Genomic DNA, 19,042 nt, shown 5'->3' with positions numbered 1-19,042 from the left:
TGTACTGGCTGAGCAGCTTCTTTTCTGGTTCAGAACTTTTATTCTTTTCAGAACATTTATGCAGATATTTTTTCATAACAAAACTTTTGTTGAAAACCTTTTCCATCTGTAGAAATTTATGGCTTGGAACAAACTGAAGTCTCTGTAATGGCAAATCTAAAAATAATAAAATTTAAAGATAAAAATAGCATCTTCTAGTGGTTCTCCTCTCGCATTCCTTCAGAAGACTTCTCTCACGTTATCTGTTCAGTCTGAGAGAACTGTAATGGAAACATATCGTGCTTTAATGCAACAAACACTTTGCTGGTAGATCATGAGATTAATTTACTGCTATTGAGTATTCTGCACTAGTAAACAGCTTGGGGTAGGTGAATAGCCAGATATGTTCTGCATTATTCCTTACATGTTCATGATACTCAGTTCCTGACATATTCAGTGATACCTCTCATCTAGTAAATCCTTCTGGTTCATACTTACTGTTGTATGCAATATTTTACTCAATAGCGGGTCCCTAGTTTACCTTTATAAAACTAGATTTTTGGTATGAAATAAATAAAATTTTATGCTAAGTTAGGTACTATATATATTATTAGCCCTGAAGGATCAATTTTGATTATTTTTTTTCATTTCAATATAAAATATATACGTTTAAACTTATTTCCATCTTTGTATTTCATGTTAATTTGACATTGAATGTTATCTGCCTATCATAGTAACAATAATCCATCTGAACCAGCATGAATGAATACCAATTATTGAAGTGATTCAAGTTCTTCCCTGAATCTCCTTTGTTGAAGTGAAAGTAGATGCATGTCATAGAACAGGGAATATTAGAAACATTGCAGTCTCAGACACTCACTTTCATACCTTCTCCCTGAATTTGTTTGCTTGCAGTATGAGCTTGGGGAGGGGGAAAAGGTTATTAAATGCACTTATCTGCAGGAAAAATGGTGAATAAATATAAATGTTAATGTAGATAACTTTAGTGTGCTGTTCAATTTATTATCTCTGTACCACTGCTATTGTGCTTGATTGCAAAAATTTTCTTATATTTAATTTTGAACATTGTTTCCAGGTTTCAAGTTGCATTCTATTGTCACATACACATATAAATTTATTTGCATGTATTAGTTTAAATATGAGTGTTCAAAAGCCAACTTTCCCCTGTAACACTGCAGTTAGCATTGGGGAAAGCATGCAGTCTTTTTGTAGAAATAATTTTTGACATGCTGGGTTCTGATTATGTGAAAGAGCAGGAAATGCTTTCAGCTACTGAAGCAGCAGAGCTTAGAGTCTGGCCCATGCAGCCTTAATTGTATGAATGAAAGAAAGGCAGATACAGATTGCTGTAGCATATGTTTGCTGTAAAAATCACAAAGGATCATGTAAATCATTCATCCTTGTGTAGGAAGTTCAGACAGAAGAATAAAGGGGGAACAGATTACTTCACAATCTTACCGGCTGAGGTGCCTTTAGGAATGTTTATTACTGTGGTAAATGCATATTGTCTGGAGTAACCTATGTCCTTTATTTATAACAGAATAACCCATTAGACACCCAAGAAATTTATTTTTACCCCTACTGGTATATTATACAACCTTCTCTCATGTTACACTGTTATGTAAATGTTATGGTTATTTACTCCTATTATCTGTCCTAGGAATAGAAAAGATGCAAGAAGAAAGGATCACCTCTGGACTGCTTTAAAGTACCTCTTTAGTCTTTTCCCTGTGCGTTATACTTCTATGGAATGTAGTCTAATATTCATTGTGCTCTTTCTCTACTTACCATGATAGAATTGGCTTGAGCCCAATTTTTTTTCTTTCTATTTTTCCTTAGCAGAAAAATTAAAGCTAGGAATTTGCAACTCTGCTTTTTAGGAACTTCTGCTCCTGTTAAGTGCAAGCATTGTGGTTTAATCCCAGCTGGTAATTAAGTACCATGCATCTGCTCACTCTGTCCCCCCTCACCCAGAGTGGGTGGGGAGGACAATCAGAAAGGAATGTAAAACTCAAAGGTTGAGATAAGAATGATTTAATAATTGAAATAAGATAAACCCAAAGAATAGTAATAATAATAACAGTTAAAAGAGGGAGAAGGGGAGAGGAATGAAATCCAAAGGGAAGAGAGAAAACTAGTGATACCAGCACAAGTGCTCACCACCTGCTGACTGATGCCCCAGCAGCAATCGGCAGCCCTGGCCAACACCCCCCACCCTCAGTTCATACACTCAGCATGGTGTCCCATGGTATGGAATACCCCTTTGGCTAGTTTGGGGCAGCTGTCCTGGCTGTGTCCCCTCCCAGCTTCCTGTGCCCCTCCAGCCTTCTGGCTGGCAGGCCACTAGAAACTGAAAAGTCCCTGACAAATTCCAAAACACAGCACTGCACTAGCCACTAAGAAAAAAATTAACTCTATCCCAGCCAAAACCAGGCCAGCAAGGCATAAGTAACACCAGATAAAAGACATTCAAGACTCCCTTATCACTAGTTTTCCTACTGTTCCCAAATGTTAAAGACAGAGCTTTTAAAAGACTCTGCTTGGCTCAGCCAGAGAAAGAAGAGGAATTTGTAGCAACATGTGAGACTGACTCCAACACATCCATGTCCTCCTTATGGTGGCGGCCCCAGAGCTGGATGCAGGACTGCAGGTGGGGTCTCACAAGAGCAGAGCAGAGAGGCGGAAGCACCTCCCTTGACCTGCTGGCCATGCTGCTTTTGGTGCAGCCCAGGAGGCAGCTGGCTTTCTGTGCTGCAAGCGCATATTGCCGGGCTGGGTCATGTTGAGCTGCTCATCAACCGGCACCCCCGAGTCCTCCTCAGGGCTGCTCTCAATCCATTTTCTGCTCAGCCTGTATTTATGTTTGGGATTACCATGAACCACGTGCAAGACCTTGTCCTTGGCCTTGCTGAACTTCCTGAGGTTTGCGTGGGCCCTACCCTGGAGCCAGTTGAGGTCCGTCTGGTGGCATCCCTTCTCTCCAGTGTGCTGACCATGCCACACAGCTTGGTGTCATCAGCAAACCTGCTGACGGTGCGCTCAATCCTACTTTCTCTTGTCTAAAATCTGTGTAGAACTTTTGGTAGTGCTTTGTTCCAGCTTTGGGCCTTCATAAGCATAAAACCTACTATGTCATCACCTGACTTTCTCAGGATGTGATCAGTGCTAATTAACCTTTATCCTTTCTATTTTATTTTATGTAAAAATACTCCTTTTATGATTTTTTTCAAAGAGGTTTGCTCCATTCTTCTAAGTAAGCAGCAGTTCTTTGAACATCCCTCTGATAACTAAGCCTCCAGACACATCACACTAAGAACAGGCAATGGAAAGCAAGCTTTCTTTGTCACCCTTCCTGAATACCTTGTTATTGTCTTTCAGTTCAAATCTGGAGGTTTTATTTAATTCTTGACCTGTTTTTTTTAATCCGCTTTGGGTGTTCTTAGTGGGATTGTCAAGTTCTCATTCTTTTGAATACACCTAAAATTTGTTCTTTCAAACATTTATATTAGGTACATTGGTCTTGTATTAGAACTAAATGGTAGACAGAGGATGAATGAAATGTATTTAATTGCTGTTAATCTGTATTGTGCTGTAGCAAATCAGCCTGACAAAAACTCCTATATTCTCAAGAGGTCAGTCCTTCTAAGACCTGTACATTTTGTACTTTTACAACTAGCTCTGAAGAGATGAGGGAGTGGTTCATTTAGCTTACTCATATTTATGGATGTGAATGCTATCTTTTAAAAGTATTTGGTTTAAGTATACGGTTTTCTTTGAGATAAAAGTATTAATATGAAACGACTGATATTTGGGTTATCCTTGTTTATACAGTACTGTAGAGATTTACAGTTTTCAAGGCAGTTTAGTAGTTTAAGTATTGAAATTTCAAATATTTTTTCTCTTAGTAACTGGAGTATATGTTACAGCATTGTAGGTTATTTGTTACTGAAACTGTCAAAATAGAACTAACACTGCATATACTTGTGTGTTGGTTCTTTTTTTTTTCCCCCAAGAAATGTTATGATTATCTGTTTTTCATTTGTTACTGTGCTTTCTAAATATTATTAGGATTCGCCATTTCTTGCATTCGCATTTTCATTGGAAAAATGGATCAATGTTCTAGACAAGCCAAATACTTCCAGTGCTTCAGATGCGTGCGTGTCTATCTATACATTTGTGATTTGCTTCAATAAAGTCAGTGAATTCATAAATCAAAAATCAAAGTATATGATTGCAGAATCAGGATCCTGTTATTTCAGGGGACCCTACAGATGCTTTGATAGTTAGATGTATGTGTGCAGAGGAGATGAAGTGTCCTTGTTCTACAGTAAATCTAACAAGTGCTCCAATCTGAATGAATTCTCCATCATGCTTTCTATCTGCTTAGTAGAACTAATAATTATTAGCTATGCTAAAAAAAATAGTATGTATGACTAGTTGCTAATAACAACTCAATGTCACAAATTACATTCTAGCAATGCAGGCAGACTAAGGTGGAAAAACAAGATGAGAAACGTTACACAAACTCACATAAATCTGTGCTGCTTAAAAAAATCTTAAGAATGGGTTATGATCATCTATATGTTTTCTTCCCAGTCCCCATCCACACACCTTCCCCCTGCCCCGCCCCCCCGCCCTGGCTTAAGTTTCTGACCATTGTGATACATGAAAATGCTAACCTGTAGCAGTAGACTATTTTGCACTACTGCTTGCAGTAAAGATTTTTTCCTCAGCTGTTATGATGACTAGTACACCTGGAAAAACGTCTGCAGAATCAGCAGGACACTCGATAAATATTTTAGATTTTTCATTTTGGCTTATCTCCCATTAGTAAATGATAGTCCTTTTGCCTTCTAAGTAAATGACCTTTTCAGAACAAAGTTCTGTGTTTATGACTAAGATTTGACCCATAGGATCTACTTGTCTAATGCAAAATTAGCTCCTTAGATGTTTAATCCTGAAAATAGTTTCTCTAAAGTGGGAAAAACTTCAGATGGTAATATGACAAAAGCAAGCGATGCTGATGAAAAAGTCCCATTCTGCACAGGTATGTGTGAAGAAAGCATGACAGAGAAATGTTTTAAAAATTATTTGATAAATGACAGCGTGATTGTGGTTTTTTTCTGTGTAAGAAATGTTTAAGCTGCTAGAACAATATTTTGTTTATCCAATTCTATGAATATTTATGAAGAACTATGTTTCTGATGTACAAGTTTTAGTTGATTCAGAACCATAACCTAATTTTCAGTAACTTTTTCCAAAAATGTCAGTTTATGGCAGATAGGTGGGTATTCTTCCATAATGAAGTGTAGTTGGACTTTCGATTAAAGGAACTCTTACACAACAATCTGCTATTGTTAACAAGGTGCTGGAATTCACAGCACATTTTTTCTTCCTTATGCTCTTGGGATGACGGCTATTTTTTTATTTTTTTTTTGTGAGTTGTAGATCTGGTTGGTTTCACTAGAACTCTGCAACAATTGTTCTGAAGTTCTTTTGCCATTATCTATTGAATCATTAGGTCTCTTTTAAGACAGATAGACCTTCTTCTTTGTCTTTGGGTTTACCAACTTTGAAATATTTAGAATTAACAGCATATGTAAAAATGACATGCAGTGCTGATGGGAAGGTCTTACATAGGAAGAGAATGTTTCTTGTTAACTGCCATTAATCTTTCTGAAGTTTTATTACATTTTAAGTGATTAAAGTAATGAAACTTTGGTCAGTACCAAAACACATATTGAAACTTGAAGATGCTGAAGATTAAAACAGTTAATAATAATAAGTTTTTACCTATGAAATTATAAAAATAAATTCTATCAGCCTTCAAAGTTCCTGATTGTGACAGTAGACCAAAAATTTTATAAAATGGAAAGGGTACTTCTATATTAATTTATTTTATAATATGCAAATTCAAATTAATTTGTAGTTAGAAGGGTCTGAACCTGTGTAAAACAGCAAAGCTGATGGGATAAAAGTGCCTCTCAAAGGTAATGTAAAAAGAGGGCATAAAACCTTTGCTTACAGTTCTGGGAGACAGGTGTCACTTTTCTGTATGCTAAAATGGCATCTGTAAAAACACCTTTCCACCTAACACAGCTGTGTAGACTGAAAGAACAAGAGAACTGCCCTGCGTATTTTTTTTGTTACAGATATTAAAAAACTGAAACACCCCCCACCCCACCCCAGATAACATGAATATCTCATTCTTTTGTTAAATGGAAAATATTTGAGCTGTTGAGGCAGACTAAGTTACTATGTAGCAGCCATAAAGTATAATGTAAGAAAAGAATGGAAAAAATCCCAGGGAGCTTCCTTCATTTTCCATTGTTACATGTTCTTTTTTTGCTCACAACAGTTTCTGGCTTTACTGCACCTGAGCACTAAACCACTCCAGGGAGTGGGTCTGATCGATGGATGTCTTATAAATTATCCAGGTCATGGAGGCTGGAGTCAGCCAGGTGTCCCTGTCCAGGGTCTTGTCTGCCTAGGAGATCTTGTCCAGGGAGGCTTTTTCAGAGATACTCCTTTTAGGTAGGTGGTGAGTTTTTTCAATACCTTTTTGGTGTAGATACCTAAGTGGTTGTGGGACACTAGTTATTGCTGACTCCTGTTCTCCTCCTGGGAGGTCAGTTCGTTATCAGGGATTCTTCATCCTGCACCCATCCAGGTTTCTTTGCCCTGCCAACTACTCCCTATCAAGGAGGTTTGACTGAGCTTATCAGGGATGTCTCTGATGTTCTGCTAAGAGATGTTCTTTTCTTTCAACACGTTTACGAGACTGCCTTTATGAAGAGTGTCAGAAAGCAAGAATACATACATGTTAAGCTAAAGAGGTAAAATGATTCAAGTAATGTTCTAGGTCTGCTTCTGGCAACAATTACTACCTTGTTGTAAACTTTAAGTTTGGGTGTCTGTCCATATGGTGACTGAATCTAAGAGAAATTGCACTGTGTGTAGAATGTTACCTGTATTTGAGTTTGCAAGTGGAATGTCAGCGCTTGGTGCTAAAAAGAAAGGGAGGAACCCCGTGACCAAGAAAAACACACATTAAATGAAGAAGAACCTTTTAGCATGGGTGAACAACAGTTGAGACGTGCAACCTTAGCATGGCAGTTAAGCAATTTTGTGCGTTAGAGAAAGGCCTGGATCTGTATGCAAGGTGGCTTCCAGAAGAAGTACTACTTTCTCCTACGATTTTAATCAGGTCCCTCAAAATATGACCCCTGGGCTAAGATCGAGCAAGGTTAGGGTGGATTTTTTTTTTTATTTAGGGCTGAATTTACAGGAAACTTGCTGACTAAGGTTAGTTCTTGATTCAGAGAAGTTGCTGGAAATTGGTGAGTTTGTCTGTGTCTGCTAAGGGTTACCAGACTTAGCAAGAGGGTTCAAACTTAAAAGCAAGGATTGTTTTGTAGCTAGATTTAGAAAAGGAGTTGTAACCAGATTTTAACACTTGATATTACCTGTAGCCTCCAAAGTATATTTAGGACAAGAAATAGGTCACAAGGCTAAAGCTAGCTTCTGGATCAGTGTTCATGTCTGCATCCAGGAGAGGATTCACTTTCGTGAAGGAAGCAAAATCCAGGTCTAGGCATGGCAGGATTTTTTTGCATTGGGATTAAAAATTGTAATGACTTGGCATAGCTGCTCATTTCTGTGTCTTTCCCTTTTCTAACTTACTGATGAGGAGGAGCCTAATTTAGAGTTGACAGTAGTTACTGTAGGAGCTGGTGCTGAATCCTGAGGCTGACAGCAGACTTCCATCTTCAGTGGCTGAACCATTCTTCTGAGTTAAATTCCATCTTAAATGGGAAAAGTTTTGTCAGATAGGTAACATTAAGGGTTTTTTTGTCTTAACTTCAAGTTGAGTTAAGGCACTGAATTAAAAATATTTTTACTTTCTACAATATGATTAGTGTAAGGTTTCTAGCCTTAAAAAAATTGAAAAGAATAGCTGTGGCACAAATTTCTCTGCCTAGAGTAACTTAACTGACACGTTCTGTACTACAATTTTGTGATAATTTTTTTTCATTATAAAAAGAAGTGAATCTCTCTGGATGACAATGTCTTTCAAACTCAACTTTTTAACAGGCTTAAAATATGCAAGAATTTCTTTAAAGATTTTCTTTGCATAATTCATATTCATTATTCTACAGCAAATGTTTCTTTCAAGAAAAAAAGACTTATGGAGAGTATGTTTAGAAATTATGACTAAGTCTAACAAATTTAAATATAGATGTGACCAAATGTGCTCTCAAACTTCAGGAGCTTCTGAATGTGAAATGGATTAAATTGCTGGCATGCTTTCATAGACATTGAACATAACTGTCTAAATCTTGGATTTCTTTTTTCTCCAAAAAACTCTTGTAGTGAAGGAGTGAAAGATTGGTTTTGCAACTTCAAGTGGAGCCTGAAAATGAAACAATTTCTTGCTCTGTGCAGAAGAGCTCATATTTAGTCTGAATTGTTTTATCTTCCCTTTATAGTATTTTTGTTCTTTAAAACTCCTTTTCTCGGTCCTTTCTAGTATTTTTATATCCTACTAAAAATGCCCTCTTTTCCATACATTCCCACCTCTCTGGTGACTTACCCTTCCCTTCACAATTCTATAGAGAATTCTTTTTATTTTTACATCATTTTTCAAAGTCTTACGCTTTTGAAGATCTTTTAATGGAAAATGGAGTCCTGTACTGCTTGAGAGTCTGAAGTGGAATAGCAGCTAGCAAAATCCTCGCTTAGCCTGTAAAAATGTGCATATTATTTTTCTTTATTTACTAAAGTTTCCACTCCTGAAGAATAAAAAAAAAAAAAAAATCATGAATTTGAATAGATTTTTCCAAATTATATTGGCCAAAATTATAATAATAAAAACATTCTTGAAATGTTAAAAACAATTAGTTTCATATTCTAAGATGGTTCATTCTAGCCAGAATGAACCATTTCATGTTTCCCTATCTGACCATGTGTACCAGGATGGAAGAGTATCTCCCCTCTCCCTGTGACAACTAGACATTTTAAATATGGTTCTTCCCTAACTTTACTGGCTTCTGGCTTTGGTGGATTGTTTCAGCATGAATCAGTGTACTATCAAATTGCACTATTATGTTCTATTAGAAACACAAAAATTTTGCTCTACTGTTAAAAGCAAAAAGAGGGGGAAGGAAGCTGAGAAGGCTCAAATTATAGGTAGATTTTTCTGTGTAAAAATACATAGATACATAGAGTATCCCTATTCTGAGTTCATATATACCCCACATTTATATAAAGGTAAAAAAACTAAGTTGGCAATTCAGCTCTGTCCAAGTATCACTGAATCTTTTAACTTTTTTCAATATGTCTTAGCATGTTCTTGTATTTCATTTATAGCTAGGGTGGTAAGGCAGACCAGGAAAACCACTAATTCAATTATATGTAGTAATGGAGTTATGTTCTACTCCTGACTTATTCAAAGGGAGGGTAAGAAGTTTCTAATTAGTGTTTATTCAGGAAGATTTTTGTAGTGTGATTAAGGCCAGATGGTCAAAGCACCTGTCAGCTATGACAGCATAAAAAAGATCATAGATAATTTTTACTTTCTAAATGCTTAACTCACCTGTTCGTACTTTTCATTTCTTGTAACTCTGTGCAGCACATGCCGCTTTAAACATCCAGTTAATATAGCAACTAAGCTTTTTATAATTACTTACGTCAAAATTTAATGTTAATTTAAATTGAAATTTGACAATAAAATTAGTAACACTTTATAACCCTATATATTCTCCTGTATACGAGTCTTAGACTATCAGAATACTTTGATTAATTATCAGAGGTGTTTTTTAATAGATTGGGTAAAAGTAACTTAATACTATTCACGTCTGTGGCCTAAGTGAGGTAAATTTTCAGAACTTAACAGCATTTTATTTAGCTGCCTCATGCTTGTTTCTAAATAGATGCTGTCGCATGGGGTTTTTTTTTTATGTGTGTGTGAATTTCAGCTTACGTTATCAGAAAAGCAGAATCTGAAAATGTCTTGAAAACCATGGGCTGTTAAAAGAAAGGGAACTTCTTTTTTCTATTTATAGTTTGTCCTCATCAAAGATCTTTTCAAGAGAATCAAATACCTCTAGGTTTCATGATCCATTTATGTGCATTTTGGCCTTGTCTAGTATAAAACATTTTTTAATAGGCCTGGGAAAACTAGAATTGTATTGGATTTCAAAAAGTGAAGAGATTTTATAATGGTATACTTATAAGCATGTATGTACATGTGTAAAAGATACATAAATGTGTTACTTGGAAATTAGGCAGTTTTACATACATATTAAGTGGGTGTTTAGCACAGATTCATAGCAGTCAGGCTAATAAATACTAATGATGTTTTTTTTTCCTTACAACAGGATATATCTTTAAAAGATCTTTAAGGCTTCTGAAATAAGAAGTAGACTACTGAAAACAAAACAAAACAAACAAAAAGAAGTTAGATAAATAATACCTTCCTGTCAAAAAAGAGAAAAAGAGAAACATTCTTGTTTTTATTTGGGGTTTCTTTTTTTTTAGTAGTATTTATTTATTGGTTTATATTCTTCTATTGCATTGAACATTCATCTCTGTTTGGAGTGTTGAAACAGAAAAAGGTCTTAAAATAAAAAGATTAGTCAGGATAAGTTTGGTACAATGCTCTAGGTGATGCTCTGTGTTGAGAAAGCGGTGTACTCTGAATAATTAGAAAAGATAAGGTGGGCACCTGAAGGAGATAGGGAGACCATCAAGTCAGGAAATGGTTGAACAAAGAAAATTGAAAGGTCTACTCCACCTACATCCCGCCTATTGTGAATGGAATGATTAGGTGTCAAAATCAAATGAGTATGTACGTAAAGATGTTGTAACCTCTCATGAAAACACCTAACTCTTCATTGAACACTCTGGAGCTTGTTTGTCCGGTGCCAATCGGCTAGCTCCCCAGCGTTGCACGAAATAAATATTTTGCTGCTTAAAGACAAAATTGGTCTCTGAGAAGTTACTTTGTACCGTTTTGGCATCAGCGTCAGGCTGGTTTTCTTCTGAGATACAACTTGTTATTTGGTTGGTGGTTGGTTTTTTGGGTTGTGGGTTTTTTGGTTGGTGGGGGGTTTTTCTGGGGGTTTTTTTTGAGAGTTAGATTTTTGAGGGTGTTGGGGTTTTATTTTTGAATAATAAACATAATAAAGATTAAGGCTTACCTCGTAAATTCTACATTGTGCTGGTATAGTGGCTGGAGAGACATAAATATATACAATGGTGTGTGAAATCACAACTTAGTTAAAAATTCAACTGATGCAAAACGAGGGTAATTATCCATTTTACTTATCCAGCCTCTTAAGCATTTTAAATCTGTCTATTAGGTGCCAAAGGGAATAAAAACAAAACAGACACTCTCCACCCATGTTAAAGTTTGCAGATCACTTTCCAAAGTTGCCATTAAAAGCACAAAAAGAGTTTGAGCAGCCAGGTTTCTTAAATGGCTCCCTAATTCACATGTACTTCCCCCAGCCACAACCTTGGGTGGAGTTTCAGTCACGATCTTTGTTGCTGCTTGCTCTGAAGTGTAGCTTGTTGCTTGCAGTTTCCCTGATCACAGGTAACCTGTCATCCTTGACCACTTGGAAATGCCTGTCCTTACCCTGTCTATAATACTACTAGTTTCACCAAAATGTTTATCCTATCATTCTCTTGAAGATCAGGTACCAACCTGCATTCAGGTCAGAATACTAAGATGTTGTTAGATTACAGTAAGACATGTGGCTGGTTGCTGATAGCTGTTTGTGGTTTGGGTTTTTTTCCCTCATTTTAATTGTATCCTGTTGTTCTCTTCAAGTTTTTTTTTAAGGACTTTTTAAACAAAATTGCAAACAATATGTATTTGTACATGTACATAATGTAGAGAGAGAAATGTGGTTTTATACTTCCTACTATAAAGCATGCAGATGCTTTTACAGCAGAAAAAAAAAAAAAAAAAAAAAGGTTGAGGTGATAGGAATGCCAATTTTGAGGCCAGGCATTAAAAAAACCCAGTGAAGGCATTATTGCCTCTTGCTCTACTACTAGCAGAAATGGCTTTATGAATTTGAATCAACCATGAATTTGCATATGAAAATATTTTTTTTTATGCTGAGAGAAAAAAAACACATTAACTACCTTTTACAGCCTCTGACAGAAAAATGAAGACCTTTAAGGCTTTCATAGATATCATGTGGACATATGGAACAAGTGAGTAGTTGGTAATGCAAATGAAGATAACAGTGGTTTTGTGGTATTCAGCTAGAGGCAATGTATATCATCTGCATTCATTAAAGTTCAGGGCATCTCTATTTGGAAATAAAATGTCACATTCTGGATGAAATATATTTTGGGAGGATGCACCCCCAAAAAAAAACATTAGAAAAATTTACTAGTTACCCTGCCTTGTCCACTCTTCAGATAAGAGGTGTTATCTAAGTTAAATTTAATATTGGGTTTCAGCTTTTATCTAGCGCTTGCTCATCTGGTATCCTGGGGACTGAAGACTTGCCATTGTTGTTCTTCATCTTCCTGACAGAAGTCCTTGCATTTAAGAAGGTTAGATTTCCAGTTTAATACTTTTTTGTTGTTGTTGACAGATTTTGAGCAATCTGTACTTTGTGTGAAATTATTGCCAAACAGCTTCATATCTGTTCATGATTTTCACAGAATCCTGTCTCATTGAAATTATGTGTAAAAGAGGAAGTATGTAAGATTATCTATTGCGGTAACACCTAACACAAGAATTAGCACTTTCGTATTTGTTCTTCTACCAGTGATTCAGTCCTTTACCACTTCATTACATTTCACTAGAAAGCAAAGTGTAAAGATCTTCATGTACTGTGCTGATTTAGTGCTGGTAGAATTTCTCCTTCATAGTTGGTCCCAGCGAATGTAATTATCTAATAATGTTCTTATGAATAATGAAAGAGCACTTCTCTAACTGTGAAGTGACATATTTTGTTATAAAGTTGGTCTTGGAATCTACAAAGTCAGTTTATTCATGGACAGCACGTAGTGCAAATGAGATTGCATCGATTTCGGTCACTTAAATTATGTCCAATTATTAGCCAGGTAGATTAACTTTGTAGCCTTATACCTGTTCTCCTACTTCTTCAAATTGTCCCTATCTTTGCAAAATTATTTTCATCAGGTGGTAAGGCATATTCTTTGACTTAGTGCCTGCATTGCTATTTCAAATACAGGCTATTACTGAAGTTTATATATGTAATATATATGTGTGAGGTATTGTGAATACTGAACAAAACCTTCCATATATTTAATGTGTGATTCAGAGGTCATTATTACAATAAAATGTCCCTGATTTATAAAGTAATATGGGCAGCCTAGAGCTGAAAATTTCTTGCAAAACTAAGAGAAATTGTAGCAAAGGTGTCGCTGACTTTCGTTTTGTGAAGCTGCAGATTAAACGAGTACGTGGAATGTGACACGGAATAACCCTTCTGGTCTGTGTTTGTGGTGCAAAGCTATCAGTATCGAGTATAAATGTAAAGTTTGTGCCAGTAATACTCAAACGTATGAGGGAAATGTGGACATACTGGAGAGAGCCCAGCAAAGGACTACTAAGTAGGTGGTTAAGGGACTGGAGCATCTCTTGTACAAGGAAGGGCTGAGACGGCCTGGAGAAGGCTCTCAGGAGTCTTATCAATGTGTACAAATACGTGAAGAGAGGATGCAAAAAAGATGGAGCCAGGCTCTTTCCAGTGGTTCCCAGTGACAGGACAAGAGGTAATGGGCACAAACTGAGGCACAGGAGTTTTTTTCAAAACATCAGGAAAGACTTTTTCACTGTAAGGGTGACCAAGCATTGGCACAGATTGCCCAGAGAGATTGTGGTGTGTCCTTCCCTGGAAATACTCAAAATCTATCTGGACATGGTCCTGGATAGCCTGTTCTGGGGTGATATCATTTGAGCAAGTGGGTTGGACCAGATGACCTCCAGAGGTCCCTTCCAACCTCGATTACTCTGTGATCCTGTGTGAATGTCCTTAAATGACGAGCCTGGGTCCTGTCTTCAGGGCAAAAGTCAGATTTATTTCCTTCTTTGGGTTACTCAGAGTCAGTTTCTGCCATATTATATTACACGGTGTTGTATATGACATGGTTTAAGATCAGGAAAGTAACCCAGAGTGGAAGCAGGAAATGAAAGGATTTTTTTTTCACTCTCCCTACAGCAGAATTTTAAATTGAAAGTTCCTGGCTTATTTTTGTACTGCTTTAATTTGCTGAGAGAAGCTGTGAAATCACCTTGGTTTGTGCTAGTTTTGCTATCCATCTAGTTAGTGTATCAAGGTCGTAGGTAACTGATCTGAACAGGATGGAGGGACATGGGGAAGCATCTCTCAATGACAGTTCAGTGGTATAAGTTACATAGAGTGCAACTTAAAAAATTAAGCAGGCATACTTTACCATAAAGCAAGGAACTTTAAATTCCTCTGGTTTTATTATACATTTACAATAGATATTGCATAGCTTGAACAAATAAGTCACCTTTACAATTTGAATTCTCCCATGTTTGTGTAATGGTCTCATAGTCTCAGAAGTAATGAATAAACCATCTACCCTTACAGCTGTTACTGAGAGCCAGGTGTCGTGGTTTAACCTCAGCTGGGAGCTAAGCCCCACACAGCTGCTGACTCTGCCCCAGTGGGACAGAGGAGAGAATCAGAAAGGTAAAAGTGAGGAAACCTGTGGGCTGAGATAGTTTAACCACAACTATCACACTACACTACCACATGTGTAGCAAAACCCACACATGCAAGAAAAGCCAACCAAGGAATTCATTCACCACTTCCCATGGGCAGGCAGGTGTCCAGGCATCCCCAAAAAGCAGGGCTCCATCATGTGTAATGGTGACTTGGGAAGACAAAAGGCCCTAAATCCAAACATCCCCTGCTTCCTTCTTCACCCAGATTTGTAAGGTGAGCATGCCTTATGTTATGGGATATCCCTTAGGTCAGTGGTGGTCAGCTCTCCTGTGTCCCTTCCCAGCTCCTTGTGCCCCCCACCCAGCTGCTCGCTGGTGGGATGGGGTACAGCGCAGAGAAGCCCTTGGCTCTGTAAACGCTGCTCAGCTGTATATGAAAACATCCCTGTATTATCAACACTGTTTCAGCACAAATTTAAAACATAGCCCCATACTCAATACTGTGAGGAAAATTAACTCTACCCCAGACAAAACCAGCACACCATGGAACTTCACCAGAATATCCATACACGACTCAGAAGGCGTTTGATCTGAAGTAATTCTCAGTCTGAAGAGCAGATTAAGATGCTTCATATTTTATTTGCATCTTCGGTTTCAACAGTGTCGTTTCTGACCCTTGGGGAAAAAAAAAGACCTGGAAGTAATAATTTTGAAGCCGGCAAATGTTTATGTTTTGCTTTGTGGCTGCTCTGAACAAAACCCTACAATCCTTTATTTAACCTTCCTTTCCAGTCAATAAGACTTTTTCCTGTTCTAAGGGTTCTGGCATCAATCCAAGTATTAACATTGTACATTTCATTAACAAGAAATTAAAATGAAAATAACTCAGAAATATAAAGTAAAAACATCTAAATGTAGTGTGTCTATGAATATATATACACACATATATACAATTTAAAATTTGTCCTTATTAGGAATAAAACTATTTAAACTTTTCTATGAATTATGCTTTATATTTAACTATTTCCATGAACCATTGCTAGTAATGGGTGGATCAGGATTCAGCGCTCATACTAGTAATTCAGTCCCAAAATGATGATGGCTCAAAGCTTTATATTAAAAAAAAAAAAAAAAAAAAAATAACAAACTGTGGTTCCTGTATGTTCTCTGCCTGAAAGGAAAATGACATCAGTTTTAGGTTCTTAATGTACAACGCCCCCCATCACTAAATGCATCTTTCTTTTAATAGTTAGAAATCATTGTGCAGGTTTGCATGATTGAATGGCTAATACAGGCAATTCAGTTTGCAAGTGAAATATTTACTTTTTAAAGAAAAAGTAAAGGAAAAAAGAAACTTTTGGAGGAATGATGAATGCTATTAAAAAAAATGCGATGAAAATACAGCCTGGACTTTTTTCCTTGAATGTATGTGCAACAAATAAATTTTCATAGTTCGGACAAGACTGTAATAGTCTAGAGCTGATTTTTCTTCAGCAGTGTGCACCAACAATTTTTGTCTTGGCTTACCATTTATTTTTATTAAAGAAGGAAACAATTTTTTTTTTGATCTGTGCATCTGTCTGTGAGAAGAAAACTCTCGGGAGAAACAAACAGTAAAGAAAAAACTAAGCATTAATGATCATGCATTGTAGCACAATTTTTAAAGGCATTAGAATAAAAGAATTAGAAAATGAATAGAACTAAAGCTTTTTTTTTTTTTTTTATTAGGTCCCTAATTCAATTCTGTTACATGCTTTAAGTGAAAATAGAGGCTGTGATTGTATCTTAAATACAGAGGAGAATATGAGTCACTTGAACAAAAATATGTGCTTCAATGGCTCTTCTCATTATTTGCCAAGTGTTTGGATGGCAGCGTTTAATAAGGAGAAGAGATAAGAAACTAGAAGTTTGCAGAAATGTAGCACTAGTTACCATACTATTCAAGATATTGCTGATTCAGTTTCATGAGTACTTATAAAAAATATTCTTGGTGAATTCACTTTTTGAATCTGAAAACTATCATGTTTATTCACGTATTTCATTGTTTTGCAAGAATGTAAGCCTATGCATGGTACAAAATCACCCACAGTTACATTTTCAGAAGCTTTGTGGTTAAATGTCCAGATACTTTAAACCTATTTTTTGCCATTTCCAAATGTTACAGAGCATTTATACTGAAGTATATATGTAACAAGTAATTTACGTTATGCCAGGGTGACTCTAATGCACATAGATACTGCCTTTGATGTGAAAATTGGAGTTAGAAGAATTTCACTTGAGATTACTATCCCCTCCAGTAGCTACAGAACATGATACATTATACTCCTTAAAGGTGTGACAATTTTCAGAGTTCAGACTATTGTGTAATGACAAGAGGTATGAGAATTTTATTAGCATATATTCCTGAAAAAGGAGTGACATATAAAAAAAATGCATTTATAAGAGCTGAATTTCAAGGAGTGGCCTGTTCAATATGCAAATTCTTGTGCTATCTTACTGTTAACTGTAAAATATGAAAACAAATAATGAAACTTTTCACAAAATTTAAAGGAAATAAATGGAACATACTTTTTTTACTTGTGTTAAATGATATAGTATTTCTCATGCAAATATATGAGAAACTGGCAAACCTCTTTAGGAATACTATTGAATGTATTACGAGGAACAGAGGAGTAACTTTCCTTAACTTGATTCTGTTTAGTGGTACTCTTGGACTGGTGGGTCTTTGTTTCCTTTTTCAGGTGTGCATTTCTCTTGGAAGGCTTCCTTCACTCCCCGTTCCTCTAAAATTGTTTCTGGCCTGCTGCTTTTTCTTTACATGAAATCTAGAGGTCTGAGAAGAAATATCTCTTTCCATTCTGTAACTGAGACAGCTTCAATTTCTTTCTTCATAGTTTCTCGAGTATGCTGTCTCCATCTTCGCTGGATCTGTTGATTACAATGTGTCCTGCTTTCAGCTGGGATACAGCTAAATTTCTTCTAAGTAACTGGTACAGTGCTGTGTTTTGCATTTAGTATGAGAACAATGTTAATAACACACTGATGGTTTTAGTTGCTGCTAAGTAATATTTATACTCAGTCAAGGACTTTTTCAGTTTCTTAGGCCCTGCCAGTGAGAAGGGTGGAGGGGCACAAGAAACTGAGAGGGGACACAGCCAGGACAGCTGACCCGAACTGGCCAAAGGGATATTCCATACCATAGAATGTCATGCTGAGTATACAAACTGGGGGGAGTTGGCCAGGGCCTTGCAGTCGTTCCTTGGGGACTTGCTGGCCATCAGTCAGTGGGTGGTGAGCAGTTGTATTGTGCTTCACTTGTTTTGTTTGTTGTGTTGTTTGGGTTTTTTTTCCTTTTTAATCCTATTCCTCTCACCCTCTCTCTCTTTTTCATCACAATTATTACTACTATTGCTATTATTATAATATTTAATTTTATTTAAATTATTAAACTGTTCTTATCTCAAACCAGGAGTTTTACCTTTTTCCTGAATATCCTCCCCATCCCACCGAGGGATGGGGGCAGAGTGACTGAGCGGCTGCCACCTTGAACTTTTGAGTAGGTTCATAAATGATTTTGTGTTGCTTTTGTGATATCATTTGATGGTGAGGAAGGGAAATACTCTGTAGATCTTTCTTATCTTCTACTCAATAGCATATCTGTTGCTCATTCGTGTTGCAAAAATAAAGAAAGGAAAAAAAGTTCTTTGGCTGTCGAGTGCACAAAAGAGAAAACGCTGGAGAAAGAAAAACACGAATAAGAAGAGTGTCAGGATAGCAAAAGAGAAAAGCAAATAAGATGCTTGGAGGACCTGCCTTTACAAGAACAGGAATGAAGTACAATGTAAATAAAAAGAGTTGGAAAGCCAGATTTAACATTAAAATCAGGAAACTGAACTCTTTGTGGGGCTCTGTGTCCCATAAGCATCAATAGGTGCTTATAAAGAATGGAGGACATTGACAAGGAGCATTACTGGTTGGCTAAGGAGGGATACACCTGACAGATGAGGAAAAAAAAATGTATCTTCAGTAGGTGAAGGGTGGCACACTCAACACATGCTTCTGTTGAAAAATCCTGAACTGCTTTGCTTGGTGGTCTACTTACACTGGGTATTGACCTTCAGTTTACGGGCATGTTTTCAGATTAAAACTTTGTGCACGTTAGCAGCAAACAAATATCCTATTCCTGCTGCTGAAACTGTGGTGCCCTTAAAACTGATACTGTTACCTTAGCTGAAAAGAAAGGAGAAATAACATGAGCAATTTGATAGACTTCCATACTTATTCTTTTCCATATTTACATAGTCTTCAACCTGTGGGGAGTCCTGAGATCTAAAGAAATAAGTATTTGTATGTAAA

Source organism: Falco peregrinus, chromosome 2, assembly GCF_023634155.1.
Source record: "Falco peregrinus isolate bFalPer1 chromosome 2, bFalPer1.pri, whole genome shotgun sequence".
Taxonomy (NCBI): domain Eukaryota; kingdom Metazoa; phylum Chordata; class Aves; order Falconiformes; family Falconidae; genus Falco; species Falco peregrinus.
The sequence above is the reverse complement of the archived record's forward strand: the minus strand, read 5'-3'. Positions refer to the sequence as shown.